General features: G+C 32.4%; 1 long non-coding RNA gene across 1 annotated transcript; it reads right to left on the bottom strand.

Annotated features, from left to right (window-relative positions):
• Nucleotides 1-466: 466 nt before the first annotated feature.
• Nucleotides 467-772, bottom strand: LOC107896143 (uncharacterized). Its single transcript, XR_001683614.2, has 2 exons — nt 577-772; nt 467-496 (listed from the first exon to the last, which is right to left on the bottom strand). It is a non-coding gene; the product is annotated as an uncharacterized lncRNA (long non-coding RNA).
• Nucleotides 773-16,286: the final 15,514 nt, after the last annotated feature.

Below are 16,286 nucleotides of genomic sequence, written 5' to 3' on the forward strand. Positions count from 1 at the left end.
TCAAAATTAACAGAACTATCAGTCGAAGCAGTCGCTTCATACTCTGCCTTCTTATCTTTTAGTTTCTCCTAATAAATCAGTCAAAAAGTTAGAAACGAAATATACAATAAAAAGGAATACAACATAACATTATTTAAATTAAACTAATAAAAACGACGAATTAAAACATTATAATTAAATATTTAAATATTTATAATGAATCAAATTTTATTAAGTAAATATACCATAATTTCTGCAGCCTCAGATGTCATCGGAGTTCCATATTTTTTCCTATGCGTAATGTCAAAAAGCTGAAGGCATCCTACTTTTTGACCAGACGAGGCTTCCTACAATATAGTAGTAAAAATATTATTTAATAGTAAAAAGTCATTAATACTTGATAGAATTAATAAATCCATAGTACCGCAGCTTGAGCTACACAAGTAAAACTTCTCGACCCTGCGGTGTGCGTAAATTTTTGTTTTTGCCTGCTGCTTGTTCCAACTCGCTCACGGTCCTACATAATGAAATTATTATTATGTATATAATAAATACTATAAACCGAAAAATTTATAAGAGTTTGCAAATACATAATACCTCACCTTTCTTCGAATTCCAAAATCGAACCGCATCTTCCCATTGGTACCTCAGCATTCCCGGTGGGACATTTTGTAATTTTTCTTCGAGGCTTATGGGTTTTTTAAAATATTCTTTTTTTCAAAATGCTTTTATGGTCTCTCCATTTTTTACCCAATGCCTTCTTGATATAGGCATCAGAGACCTCTAAAGCAAATCTCTCCTAAAAAACACAAGTTTAGGAAGTAAATATAAATGAAACCTAAACCAAAGTATTATAAATTACATTAACGTTTTGTTACCTTAATATTAGAGAGAGCTTGATTTTTATTGCTATCAGGCATGCTATGCCATGATTCGTAGTTGATGGGCAACATATTGGCATTTCATGCTATAATGCCCAAATAGCCTGCTAAAAGTCGAGCTTCTTGTCCAACAGGCTAACCATGGCTGTTTCTAGTTACTTTGACACGCTCGACAGAATTTAAGTTATATAAATCTGTTAAGAGCGTACGCCCTCAACCTCTGCGCGTCCCACCATTTTCAGCTGAAAAATAATATATTATTACTATATTGAAATTTAAAAATAAATCAGTAATAAAATTTAGTACAATTTGTAAAATAAACTTAACATTACTTTGAAATTCCATAGACTCGTCAAGTGTCTCCAGCACGTTTGAAGATCCAACAACTGTCTGCTGTTCAGTACTTACTTCTTCCGAATTTGTAGTATTCTATACAATACTAAGATCTCTTAATCTTCTTCTAGGCATTTTTCCTGCAACACATAAAATAGTTAAAATTTTAGTAAGAAATAAGAACAATAGTAAATATAAAATACTTAAATTATATAACATGACCAATGTTAAAATTATAACATTACATATAAATAAAAAATCATAAAATCTTACTACATCATAAATCGTAAATATCTTCGTCCACATCCTGACGAACCCATTGAAATTGTGTACTAGTAGTAGGGATATTTTCATTTAAGTTTTGTTCTGGAAAAGGCAAAGTTTCTGATCTTTCAACGATGTCATCTCTACTTCCATTCCCCATGTCAAACAAGTCTCTAGGGGTGTTTCGGAGTACAACGTACCAACCCTCATCAATTGGATCTTTAATCCTTCAGATTTGGTAGGTTCATGCCATCATTGTCAAACGCAATGAAGTTACAAGAACTAGGATTAGAACCTTGGATGCCACTTTTTAATGAGAGTTACATGGTTCAACTAATTTGATGAATCAAGTCTTAAACTTTCTAAAACCTCATGTTAAAAGTGAATGCATGATTCAGTTTCTAGAGATGTTGAATCTTTCATCATAAACATTAAAAACATAAAAGGAAAAACATGTTGAAAGAAACATAAATGTTAGGGAAGACAATGTTTACCTTGATTGAATTGGAAATGTTTTCTTGAGGGTTTATTTGGAGATGCTTGGGATTGATCTCTAATAATGTCGAGAGACTTCCCTACTCATTGCATTTGAAGAACAAAAGTCTGTTTTTGGTCGACAAAATAATCAAATGAGTTCTAAAAATAAACAACATTTAATGATTGGTATAATATTAATTATATTTGCTAATAACAGGTGGGAATAAACAAATAAAATGATAAAAAAATAGAAGCTACGGTTAAAAATAAAGGATAGGAACGGTGAGAATGAGGTGTTGAGGTCTTAGAGGAAACAAATTTTAAAGCAAATAAAGGTGAGATTCTTTAATATAAAAAGAAGTGTCACATATAAAAGTGGATTTAGATAAAGCGATTCTCACTATGAATATTTTAAATACAAAGAATATCTTACCATGATAACTGTGATTACTTTTACGAAGACTATCTTACCCTGATGACCCTTTACTTTTCTTTTCCTTTTTTTTTAAGTATTTTATGAACGAAGGCAATCATCATAAATTCATTCACTTAGAAGAACTAGAAAACAATGATGGCACCAACCAAAAACAGATAATAACAAAAGCCAAACAACCCATAGTACCCTTGTAAAGATACCATTACAAAACACAACCCTCTTGCAACAACTAGAAAATCAAAACATTAATATAACAAATAACTCATCTCAATAGCTTTAAAAAGAAAATCCACTGAATCTGTATATTGGCCTAATAATAAGTGTATTCCCCCACTCAGATGTGATATGGATTTGAGTTGCGTTAACCGCGTCGTTCTCCTCTCATATTTCAAAAAGATTTTCCATTAAGAAGCTATTGCAATTCAAAGTAAAAGACAATAACAATCAAAATAGAAAAAAAAGAAGAAGAAGAGTACCTTGAAAAAATATATTAAGTCTTCTCCCTCTAATTTGTGCCAGCTCCTTTATCACTTCTTCTTCATTATCAATCACACGAAAACCCAGTTTTTTTCTTCTTTTTTTTTGCCAAGTTCCTACACTTCCAAACCCTCCTTTTATTCTTAATCCCCAGTCGAGCAATTCTTGGCTCCACAATTAAAGAATCTCACCTTTATTTGCTTTAAAATTTGTTTCCTCTAAGACCTCAACACCTCATTCTCACTGTTCCCATCCTTCCAAATAAAATAAAATAAACTGATTTAACATGAAGTGGAAAACAAATTACTCATCTGTCATGAACACTCTCAAAACAAGCAAATATGACTGATAAATTTTAAACCAAGTACTGAAAGTTACCGATTGGTTGTGGCAGAGAAGAGCGAAAGTGACGGTCACAGTAGAGGAGACGGCGATGCAGCAGGTCGTCCACTCAGAGTCTTCAATGGCAGTCGGAGTCTTCAACGGCAGAAGGATATTTTGATTTTGATTTGGGGAAATATTTAGGGATTAGGGGAAAAGTTAGGGATTTGGGGAAATTTGGGTGGGGGAAAACTAAGTTCTTTCGGGTTTAACATTATGGATATATTGGATGGAAAAAAACGACTACGTTTTTGTATAAAACTGAATCAATTTGCGGCGTTTCTAATAAAACGCCACTAAAAACAAAGAACAAAACGCAAACATTTTGTAAACATTTAACTCATATTTGTGGCATTTCCAGATAAAACGCCGGTAATGTATAGCTTATTGCGGCGTTTGGAACCAAGCACCACTAATAATATTGCCAAAATGGCATCGTCTACTGAAACCTTAATACAAAATTGCAGCATTTTATATAAAGCGCCACTAAAAACAAAGAATAAAACGACGTCATTTAGAAAACACATAACACAAATTTGCGGCATTTTTGTCAAAGCGCCACCAATAACAAGTATAAACGGTGTCGTTTCTTGAACTCGTAATACATTTTTGTGGCGTTTGTACAAAGCGCCACTAAAAAAAAATAGAACGGTGTCGTTTTGCTGCTAATATATAACCTATTATGGCAGTTTGGAAAAACGCCACTAACAACAAGGTAATACAGCATCATTTTTTGGACTCGTAATACACATTTGTGGCGTTTTGAATGAAAACGCGGCTAAAGCATAACATTTTACGGCGTTTTGTGGAAAACGCCACTAATTACGCAGCATTAAACGGTAACGTTCTAATATCTTTTTAATGTATATTAGTGGCATTTTTAATAAAAACGCCACTATTGTTTAACTTAATTAAAATTTGATTCACGTTAAACCCTAATCTAGATAGGCAAATTTTAATGGCCAATGCTAACAACTAAAATGACAAAAGAATATGATTGTTAAGACACTTGTTATTCGATAACTCAAATAAAATGTTTTAAAAGAACTAAATTAGAATGCTAACCATAATTTAAGAGAGATAATTATGAATTCCAAAATAATATTTTTCATAAATCTAAAAGTAAACATGAAATATATGTTGAATTGAAAAGGAGATCAATTAACATTTTGATATATATTAGTCATCCATTTGTGAAATGCATCATTTTGCCATTTCACTTTTTTCCTCTTTTATTGTTTTGTGAAATTTATTTTTAGGGTTTACAAATTTAAGGTTTATAATTTAGGGTATAAAGGTTTAAACATTTAGTTTTTAGAGTTTGGAGTTTTAAGGTTTAAAAGGTTTATAGGTCATGGGTTATGATTTAGGGGTTAGGCTTTATATTTTAGGGTTTAAGGTAGTTTAATGTTTTAGAATATTGCTTTAGAGTTTAGGGTTTAAATGGTTTAGAGTTTAGATCATGGGTTATGATTTAGGGGTTAGGTGGTCATAGGTTATGATTTAGGGGTTAGGCTTAATATTTTAGGGTTTAATGTAGTTTAAGGTTTTGGGATTAGCCTTTAGGGGCAAAAATTCAATTGTAAGTGAAAATGCAATCTGATGATCATTTTCTTATTGGAACATTATAAGTCCCCATATTTTTTCCATTTATAATTTATTTTCAGGGTTTAGAGTTTTAATGTTTATGTAGGGTTTAATTAGACCCTTACAAGGATTTAGTTTGTATGGTAGGGTTTAAATAAAAAAAATTTCATTTTAAGGGGGCTGAAATCCTTTCAACCCCGTAGTTATGTCCCTAATTTAATATGTTTCACTTGAGATTGTAAAAACTATAATTCAAGTTGAATTTGTAATTTGAGACGTAAAATTTTAATATTTAAGTTGGATTCAATTTTATAAGCTTCAAAATAAAAATCGATGCATTAAAAAGTAGTTGATTAAGTTTGGTTTTGGGGAGGGGGAACTAATTTTGGAAAAATACTAAGGCATTTCGGGGATAACAAAATAGAGTAGTTAAAATAATAAATATTAGCGGCGTTTTTACAAAAACGCCACTATAGCTCAACCTTTTGTGGCGTTTGGAACTAAAGTGCCACTATATCTCAGTTTTTTGCGGCGTTTTGCGGCGTTTTGAATAAAACGCCACTATTTCTCAGTTTTTTGCGGCGTTTTGGATGAAAATGCCACTATTACTCAGTTTTTAGCAGCGTTTTGGATAAAAACGCCACTATTGCTCAGTTTTTAGCAGCGTTTTGTTTCAAACGCCGCTAATGTATAATATTTGCGGCATTTTCATTCAAATGCCACTAAAAATGCCGTTAAAAGTCTGTTTTCTTGTAGTGCAAGTTATTTCAACTCCCTTAACAACATGCACATCATTTATGATAATCATAATTTCAACATATAAATTAACAATCTTTCACATATCTATAGCTCACTTCTCTCTATGTTTTCATAATGACTTTAATCGACGATTATGCTTGTCTTTCCTTTTTCGTATCCATTGAATCACAACTTAAGTATGTACATCGTACTATATCACAACTTAATTAGGCTCATAAGCCCAACACATGATTATTTTTAAATCTTATCATACATCCATTCATCATAAATATAGATCATTAGTCACAAGATTATCAATATTTCTTAAGCATAACTTTCTCGTATGCATTCTTACCATATATTCATAGTATATCGAGTCCTTCACTCATGAGTTATAAGTACATACCTGTACAAACTCGTAGCACATTCTCATATTTTCTCATCATTGATTTACTTTTCAAATAACCCACTAATTTACCTGTTAAAACTTGGAATACTATCGAATACACAGAAAGCTTGCACAAAGTTCTTCATACGTAGCCAAATGCTACCTAATATCATATATCACACATTGCTCGCTCTCGAGCTAATCATGGGCCTGCTAACACAAGATGACAATCAAGACGTAACTAGACGAGTTGCTCACACAAGCTGACAAGTACCCGCAACACATGCTGGGCTACCCAGCCATCGGTAGGACGTATATGACTATCACCCGGATTCACATAGTCACATATATACATAATCTCATGAGCTCATAATCACATACTTCCTAGTGACATGTCATATTGTATCCTAAATTATTCCTAAGGTTCAAACGAGATTTTCTCGATGTCACATCTTTGTCAGACTTGTTCACAATGTCATTCTCATAAACCATAACGTTGTTCATACACTCATCATAACAATTAAACATAGAAACTGATACATTAATAAAAGATTAAAACATGATTCAACATTGCATTATTTACACATGAACTTACCTCGACACCAAAAATAGCAAAGAGGGACCTAACCGTCAATTACTCGTTTTCCCCGTTCTAGGTCCGAACCTCGTTTTCTTTGATATATAACATCACATTTAGCTCACTTATTAGTCACATTATTCATTGTGACCCAAAAATCATATTATGGAAAAATTATGTTTTTGTCCTTAAACTTTGTCATATTTACACTTTTTCCCCTAGCCTCGTAAAATGATTTTCATTCAATTTATTTGTACTTTAAGCCTAGCCTGTAATGCCCCTAACCCGTAATTGTCACCGAAATAGGTTAAGAGGCATTACCGGACTTATAATAACATTCAGAACAATATTATCAAATAATCATATCATTACAGTAAATGTCATTCATTCACATTCAATAAGAACTTAAATCGAGCATACAAAGCCTAACTCATGCATTCGGGACCAATTTGAAAACATAAAAAAATTTCGAAAACTTAGAAAATTTTCAACTTTTAAAAGGTCACACGCCCGTGTGAACAGGCCGTGTGCCTCACACAGCCTTAGACACGCCTGTGTGTCTAAGCCGTGGCAGAACCAGGCATACATACTGACTTATCCAGATGGCCACAAGACACGCTCGTATTCCAGGCCGTTTGAAAATTAAGGAGGCTACTGACTTGGCCACACGGCCAACCACACACCTGTGTGCCAGCCCATGTGCCATACACGAGCAGTAGACACACTCGTGTGTCTAGGCCGTGTCAAAACTTGAGGGTACACTGACTTTAATTCGTAGGGTACCCTAGGGGATACACGGCCGTGTAACATGACCGTGTGTCACACACGGCTAAGACACACGCCTGTGTCTCTGCCCGTGTGGACAAAAATAGGCCATTTGAATAGCCAATTTTCCACCCCAATTTGGGTCAACCAGAAAGCACCAAACCAAGCATATATGCACAACCATTTTAGCCAATATCTATACCAAACCATACATAATTCATGCTATAACATTACCAATCATTTCAAATCTCAATTCATAAATCTATTCATACCAAAACTTAAACTAAAATCATACCTAAACATATGATCAGTACATCATTCAATCAAATGCTCAAAACTTACCAAAACTTCTTAACATTGACCATTTCTTTTGGCCAACCAAAACATACCACAATTTCACATTAGCATCACATATCGTATACCATTATCAAACTATAAGTTCAAACACAAACTAGCCATATCACATGGTTAAATATATACATCACAAAACATAATCCCACAACTTCTAGCCTATACATGCCATTCTTTAATATATACATTTTCAAATTACCAAAATAAGGTTCGATAGTGTGGTGATGATCCTCGATGATCCCCGAGTGCACAGTAGCTTCGATATTTATAAAACAATGCAAACAAACAAAAGTAAGCTTTCAAAAGCTTAGTAAGCCATATACAATAAAACTTATCAATCAAAGCATATAAACATCATCAAGTTACTTATACTTTGGAGCCAAATACCAACACAAACCTCATATTCATATACTTGGATCATAGATCATCATTTGCACATATACTTACCTTTCATTTTCAAATATAGTACACAATTCGAACGTACCTGAATCGTATATATATTCACTTATTCATTCATTTTCTCGGAATACCTGTTGAACCATTCGGAAACGTAAGGATACGCGGATAGCTCAGAGAACATATACAATGCCAACTTCCCAGATGTGGTCTTACATGTAATCAAACATTGATGCCACTGTTTTAGACAGGGTCTTACACGAAATCAGATACGATGTTGATGTCTCAAACATGGTCTTACATGTGAAACAGAAGTCGATGCCAACGTCCCAGACATGGTCTTACACGAAATCACATAACGAAATCCTATGTCATGACATATGCATCCTAACTATTCCTAGGGTTCGTACGAGGCTTTTCAAACGTCGGAACTTTGTCGATACTTTCTCGAATAGCACATATTGAGCTTGAATATTCATTAAACACAATTCGATATCATATGAACAATAATAACTCAATTCAAACACATTTATTGTATATTGACTTACCTCGTAGGGATTCAAATAGATGGAATCGGTTACTCGACGACTTTCGACTTTCCCCGATCTAATTCCATATTCTTTAGTTCTCGATCTAAATCAATTCAAATTTAACTTATCCAATCACACATTCATTCAAAAAATACACACAATTAAGGCATTTTGCAAACTAGCCCTCACATTTTACATTTTGACACTTTAGTCCCTAATTCACAAAATCATAAAATACACATAATTTGCATGTACACAAGCTTAGCCAAATTTTCATAGCTCATACAAATCCACACATTTCATTTATTTCACATTTTAGTCCCTCAATTTAAAAATTTCACAATTTAGCCCATTTTACTCAAAATTATCAAAAATCCAAAGACAAAACATATAAACCCAACATCAAACTTTCATATTTCATCATATAAAAACATAAAGCTCATGAATTCATCCATGGAACATTTCAAAATCATCATCAAAATAAAAAATTGAGGCATGGACTTGATAGTATATGAAGCAACGATTACAAAAACGTAAAAATTATCAAAAAACTGAGTTAAAACCATACCTTAATCAAGGAATTCAATGGTCGAACCCTAAGTAGTCTTTTTTTTTATTTTCTTGTGATTTTCGGTTGAAGAACATGAATAATGACTTATTTTCATACCTTATTATAATTATAATTCATTTTATAATTAGTTTACCATTTTGCCCTTTGTTATAAAACTAATAAATCAACAAACACAAGGCCATTAGTTTCCATTAACCATGCAAATGGCATATTAACTATATAAGGACCCCTCAAATAAGAAGCCAAATCAAATAGGCACTTTTAACAAATAGTAGGCAACTTTTATATTTTACGCGATTAGGTCCTTTTTCAAAATTAAGCACACAAACATTCAAATTTTCATACGAGACTTTCACACATGCTCATTCACATATCATAAAAATGAAAAATAATATTTAAATATTTTTCTGACGCGGATATGTGGTCCCGAAACCATTGTTCCGACTAGGATCAAAACTAGACTGTTACATAATCGAGCTCTTTTTATAACTATAACTGCCCACAAGTTCCATTAAAACACACTTTTATTACATATTATATAGATTTTACAATTTAGTCCTTTTAGGCATTTTCACCAAAAATCACTTAGCAAAAGTTGTTTCTCCAACCATAAACATGTATAATCTACCATTAAACATAAAAATACACAAAATTATAACATGAGTCAAACCCTAGACCTTCATAATAACTCAAATAAATGGTAGAAATAGATAGATCTTGTTACGAGGATTTTAAAAACATAAAAAATCATTAAAAACGGGGCTAGAACGGACTTACAATCGAGCTTGGAAGCTTGAAAACCCTAGACATGGTTTCTCCATGCAAGTTTCGACCAAGGGGTTGAAGATGGATAAAATTTGGCTTTTAATTTTGTTTTGTAATTCATTTAATTGCTAAATGACCGAAGTGCCCCTAACTTAAAAATATTCTATTTCACCCATTTCATGTCTATTTTTGTCCAAAAAATTAACCAATGGTCTAAATACCATTTAAGGACCTCCAATTTAAAATTTCATAACAATTGGACACCTCTATCTTCTAGAAATCAAGTTTTTCACTTTTACAATTTAGTCCTTTTAACTAAATTGAGTGCCCAAATGTCGAAATTTTCGAACGAAATTTTCAAAAAACAATTCCATAAAATTGTAGACCATAAAAATATAATAAAAATGAATTTTTACTATGTTGGAATTGTGGTTTCGAAACTACTATTTCGAATAGGCCCAAAATCGAGATGTTACAATTAGCCTCTGCATGTAACCAAATTGAACCTTCGAACACTAGCCTGAGATCAGTCTGCCTAAAGCACACCATAAAATGCAACCATCATTTGAAAACCCCTTCTTTGCTGGAAACCACCAAAATAATCGTTACGTTCCTCTATCAACCATTGAAAATCGCACTAGAACTCTTCCTCATCCACCCCAAAAAATAATGACTTATTTAATCGGGGACTTTTTTTGAGGGCATTAAGCGATTCCTTCTTTTTGAAAAATTTCCATACCCTATTATTAACTTCATTTCCCAGATAAGTCTTACTATCACTTTTGTTTTTTCTTACTGTAGCTTTTTCATGTATATGGAGTTAAATAAATGTGGGGTTATCTTATAACCAATTATAATATAGTAGATTTGGTTAAAGCTAGGAAATATAACAGATGCAAAGGGTTTGTATATGAGTTTTAAAATCAGCTTAACTTTTGAGTCATAATTTAGTGATTGAAAATTTATGGTAGCTTTTTTCCCCATTAAAAATCTTTTTTTGTATATTGTCTTTTTGTATATCAAGACTGACTATAGGAAGATTACCCTAAAGCTGAAATGTTTTTGGTGATGGAGCAATTTATTTGTGAACATTACTTTTTGCACTTTATTATTGTATGTAATTAGATACTATTAGTACTTTTAGGTGGTGCATAGAATTGGATAATTGTTGGTTTCTAAGCTAATCATTGAGCTTGAATTACATGATTGTTCTAATCTATTTTTATCATACTCTTAACATTGCTATAATCTTAGCTTTTCTTTTAAAGTCTATCATTTTCTTTGCTTTCTATCTTAATCTCTAGATTTCGATTAATTTTTGGGTTAAGGTTGCTCTAGTCGTATGAGCCATTTACTCATTGTTTGGTTTAATATATTTTTGTACTTTAATAGAGGTAAAGGTTATTTTCCTTTTTGACTAATTTAGCTAAAAAAATCATATTATGGTGATTTCAAACTTTTGATTAATCATATGGTCTGCTTCGTCTTGGTGAAATGTTTTTATTCCATCCTCTTCAAGCAACTTTATGCTTAATATGTCTACTGGTTGTTGTTTTTGTTTTGTATTGTAATCTTGAATGATTTGAGTTTATTGAGAAGATGCTGACAAGAAAGGGCTAATTATGTTCGTTGATAATTGAGAAAAAAGAAAAATAGCCTCTCGAGACTATGATTCAACTATACTTGCCTAGACACTAGAGCTTATTCAACATGAAAAAAATCAGTTTATCTTCCAAACTAATAGAAAAGAGTGCTGACTACTCCAATGTGGTTGAGGATCTTTCTAACAAATTGCAGCAACAACAAGACTGGGTCAAATATCAGAATCATAGAAGACAAATGGAATATCATGATTTGGTATATTACTACATCTTCTACGCTTTCCTTTGTCTAGGAATAAGGATAAATTATTGTGGTACAAAGCTAGTATTATCATGTCTCTTTAATCTTACACAAATTTTTTTAAGCTTTTGGTAATGTTGGTAAGTCCAACTTTACTGAATAAGTAACATAACATGCTACGATATATGGTAAATGTCACATCCCAAAATTTGGCTTAGTAGTTTCAGGTTAGTGAATCGAGTTTTGTCCATTTGGGCTCGGGATTAGTTTATGGAAATTAGAGCTAAAATTAGGTTTGGGAATTTAAAATTTAGTAATGGTGAATATTGGACTTTCAAAAATAAAATCAATTTTAGAAAGAAATGAGAAAAAGGCTTTTAATTTGGAAAGGGGGCTGATTTGAAAAAGGGGCTAAATTGGGGATAGCCCCAAAGCAATTATACCAAATTTTTTAAATCGGCCTATTCCCCCCCCAAAACTCTACAATTCCACACACGTATTTCCTCTCCCATTCCCAACATTTGACAAATTTAACAAGAACCAAAACTCTCTAATTTCTTTCAAGCAAATTCTTCAATTGATTTTTTTCTCTCAAACACCAAAAACCTCTCCCGATTTTTAAGAAAACCATAAAAAACATTATTGATTTCCTTATTTGATTTTCGAATGAATATTCAAAAATTCAATCTCCCATTTTTTTCTTCTTGATCCACGTAATGTTCTATTTCTTTATTAATTTTTGATATATTCTAGCCTTTTAAATCAAGTTTTGATTTGTTGCAATAAGAATTTCATGTTTTAGTCGAAATTGAGAAATTGAGATCGATAATGGTGAAATTCAGGTTTTCAAACTAAACTATTGTTTTTAATTGTTTGTAGGCTTGTTTTGATGCGATTAGAAGATTTATAAACTTTTGAAAGATTGAATGATGTTTCGTCCAAAGTAGTTATGAACGTCAAAATTTTCTAGAAACTAAAATCTGAAATTCTAGGTGTTTTAAGGGTTGAGATCTATTCTGAAGTGAATGATTAGATGTTTAGAATTGATTTTAAGTAAAAGGAACAAGTTCATATAAAGAAATCTGAGTTTAGAATAAAATAGTTGAAATTTTTGGTTCAAAGATACACTAGGTAAAATTGTGTTTTGTTTGATTTTTGATGTGGTTGTGGCTACTAATGATTTGTACATATTGTGTGTATTATGTTTGTAAAGTTTTGAAACCATTGGATCCCTCTACGAGCAAGGCGAAAGGCAAGGTAAAGCTTGTTTAAGCTTTTGGTTAGCAAGCGAAAGTGTGACCGATGATTATTCTAGAGTCGTTGCTGGTACGCACGATCCGTATTGTTAATCAATAGCTTAGGATTAGCTTAAACCCCTATGCTAAGTTTCAAGAGTAAGCCTTTCCTATACTTTTTGCATTGGATGTGAAATCATGCCTAATAACTCTTGAAAAGAATTACATTTCATGCCGTTAGACCTAGCTCATGGCTTGTACTTAAGTACATTTTTTTTTGCATTTTTAGGATATTTTAGTTAGCATTTTTAATATTGCATTAGGACTTGGACTGTGTTGGAATTAGGTACTTTAATTGCTTGTGATGGAGTTTTTTGTGTGTTGGTATGGCTGGAATAGGTTTTAGAACGACGAAATAAAGGAGTGAAGTTTTCTCAAGGCACAAGTGAAGATATTTTACCAGCACGGATGCTATGGAAATACTGAGAAGACCAAGTCAACATTTTCCTCGCAACAGTCCCAGTTCAAATTCAAACTTGTACAAGATAAATCCTCCTAAAAGAAGAGAAGATAATCACAAGCTGTTAGCCAACCCTAGCCTAATCTATCTATAGAATTCGATGAAGGGGACCTCACAAATGGCGAAAAAAATGGGAAAGATACTTAGGTGTGAATAAGGGTTCGACTGCACAAAGGAAAGGAAGTCGAAGGCAGTCCTTCTTAGCCATCACAAGGCGCTATGTTGCCAAAGTGTGGACTGGGCAAACGAAAGTTGTTTCACGAAGTTCTTCCGTTATTTCTATTAGTGTTCCTTCGAAAGATTGAATTGAAGTAGTTGAACACAATGTCGGATAATATTTTGGTTTGGAATTTTATTTCCCAGCCCATGAGCTAAATCTCATAGGGTTGGGATTACTTTTGATAAAACCTTAAACTATTTTTATGGATGCAGGATATATCTAATTTACTTTAATGTTTCATTTGATTGTTCTTATTTCTTAATTAAATTGCAAACGATCTCTAGACATTGAAGACTATTTGCATACTTATAAACTGATTTTAATTCCAAAAGGGTTGGGTTGGTTGGATTAAAATTAAATGAAATGAGCAAGTATTTGATAGGCACTTGTATTCGACTCTAGACATAGAGTTACAATCATAGAGAAGGAACCCATGCAAGATATCTAAAAAGCCTTTAGATACGGGCAAGGTAACTTGAGGTTTTGCTCTCGCGAGAGGCAGGCCATTTTAGAACTCTTCTGTGCAGTAAAGTAGATACGATTTTGCCAAGGCATTATTGATAGTAAAGGTCAATTTTGGGTAATCCCGACCTTTCGAATCAACATCACTCTATTCTTATTCTTTTTCGTAGTAACTTTGCCATAGCATATTTAGTTGTTTATTATTTTTTTGTTTACATTTTATTCAAATAAACACTCTCATTATTACCATTACATTTCTGCTCTCACTTTTGCTATAACATTTCTAATTATTCATAAATTCTATTTATCGCATACATCATCATTCATTTGAATTATCACTGCATGTTTACCTTAGTTTACCATAGCATCTTATTCAATAGTCTTGCCATAACGTTAATCGTATTACAATAACTTGACCAATTTTGTGCCTCAATTCGATCCTCGTGGGAATGATACTCACTCATCATTTTATTACTTGAACTGATGTGTATATTTGCACAAATCACATATCATTTCACACGCGACAATGCCTAAGTAAGATGAGTTGTGTTATATGATGCTAATACAATAGGTAATATGGTAAAATACATGAATGTGATATGTGGTTTACTGGTTTTTAATGCACACATATGAGGTGTGATATATGATAACTCAATGAGAACTATTGTGGAACTTATAGTGTAATTAAACGTTTATCTGATAAGCATGTATTGTATATGATGTTGTAATGTGAATTGATGAATATGAACAGAGGTTATGTGCATTAAAATAGTAAATAAATATGTGTAATTATGAATATTTTGACCTTTAGACGTCTTAAAACCATTGGATATAGTTGGCATGCCATAGGATTATGAGTACTTAACTTTGTGTTTTTTATTTTGGGTATTGAGGCCACGAGACAAGTTGGAGAGATAAGGGAATGTCAAGCTAAGCTCCATTCATCGGGACATGTCGGTGTGTTGGAGAGTGTTTAGCTTAATGCTGCACTTTGGGGATATATTAGACTCTTTGAGTCATTGGTGTGATAGAGATCCTTTTATCCAATGTGTTGTTATTGAGTCCACTTATATGTTTCATAATCCCAAGATATGAAATTAGCATTATGTGAATCATATATAAATTAAGTTGTGTGTGAATACATGTAAGAGAATATGCTAAACTTGTGAGATAATGAAGCATGAAAACATATTTTTAGCTTGATGAAAACGAGGTTGTGAATGTGCCTTAGTATGTTCTTGTTTAATTTATGCTATTGTGTGTGCTTAGTTGTACTTCTGAACATTCATTGAGCTTGAAAAATCTCACACTTTTTTCCTAAAACTTGTAGGCTAGTAGTGCATCCAAGGAGTGAAGAGTGGGCAAGTGTTGTAATCTATCCAAGACATAAACTTCGAGTAGGTGTTTTTGTGGTTTTGGACACTTTGAATAAAGACAATGTAGGTTATTGTTATTATTATTTTATGACTAGACTCATGGACTAATGATATTATTTTTGGACTATGATTGTGGATATTTTGATGCTTGACAATGAATTGATAATGGATGCTATATTTTCTTTATGAATATGTAATAATATGGCATGTAAATTGGTTAAAAAGTGGTAATAGGATTGAAACAATATTCTGATAATTTGAGCATGTTTAAAGTGACCAAATGATTCCAAATGGACATTTAAAATCCTTAGAAAACCTTGAGATGATGATTTGTTATGTTCACTAATGATTTCTTGAAGTAAAAGTATGGCTGCTAGCATGAAGGTTATTTAGTACGTCAAATTTTGCTATGATAGGTTATGGTGCATGTGAACATTTCCTAATTGATGTATGAATGTATTCTGACTTGTTCAAATGATATTATTTTTGGACTATGATTGTGGATATTTTGATGCTTGACAATGAATTGATAATGGATGCTATATTTTCTTTATGAATATGTAATAATATGGCATGTAAATTGGTTAAAAAGTGGTAATAGGATTGAAACAATATTCTGATAATTTGAGCATGTTTAAAGTGACCAAATGATTCCAAATGGACATTTAAAATCCTTAGAAAACCTTGAGATGATGATTTGTTATGTTCACTAATGATTTCTTGAAGTAAAAGTAT

Source organism: Gossypium hirsutum, chromosome A10 (assembly GCF_007990345.1).
Source record: "Gossypium hirsutum isolate 1008001.06 chromosome A10, Gossypium_hirsutum_v2.1, whole genome shotgun sequence".
Taxonomy (NCBI): domain Eukaryota; kingdom Viridiplantae; phylum Streptophyta; class Magnoliopsida; order Malvales; family Malvaceae; genus Gossypium; species Gossypium hirsutum.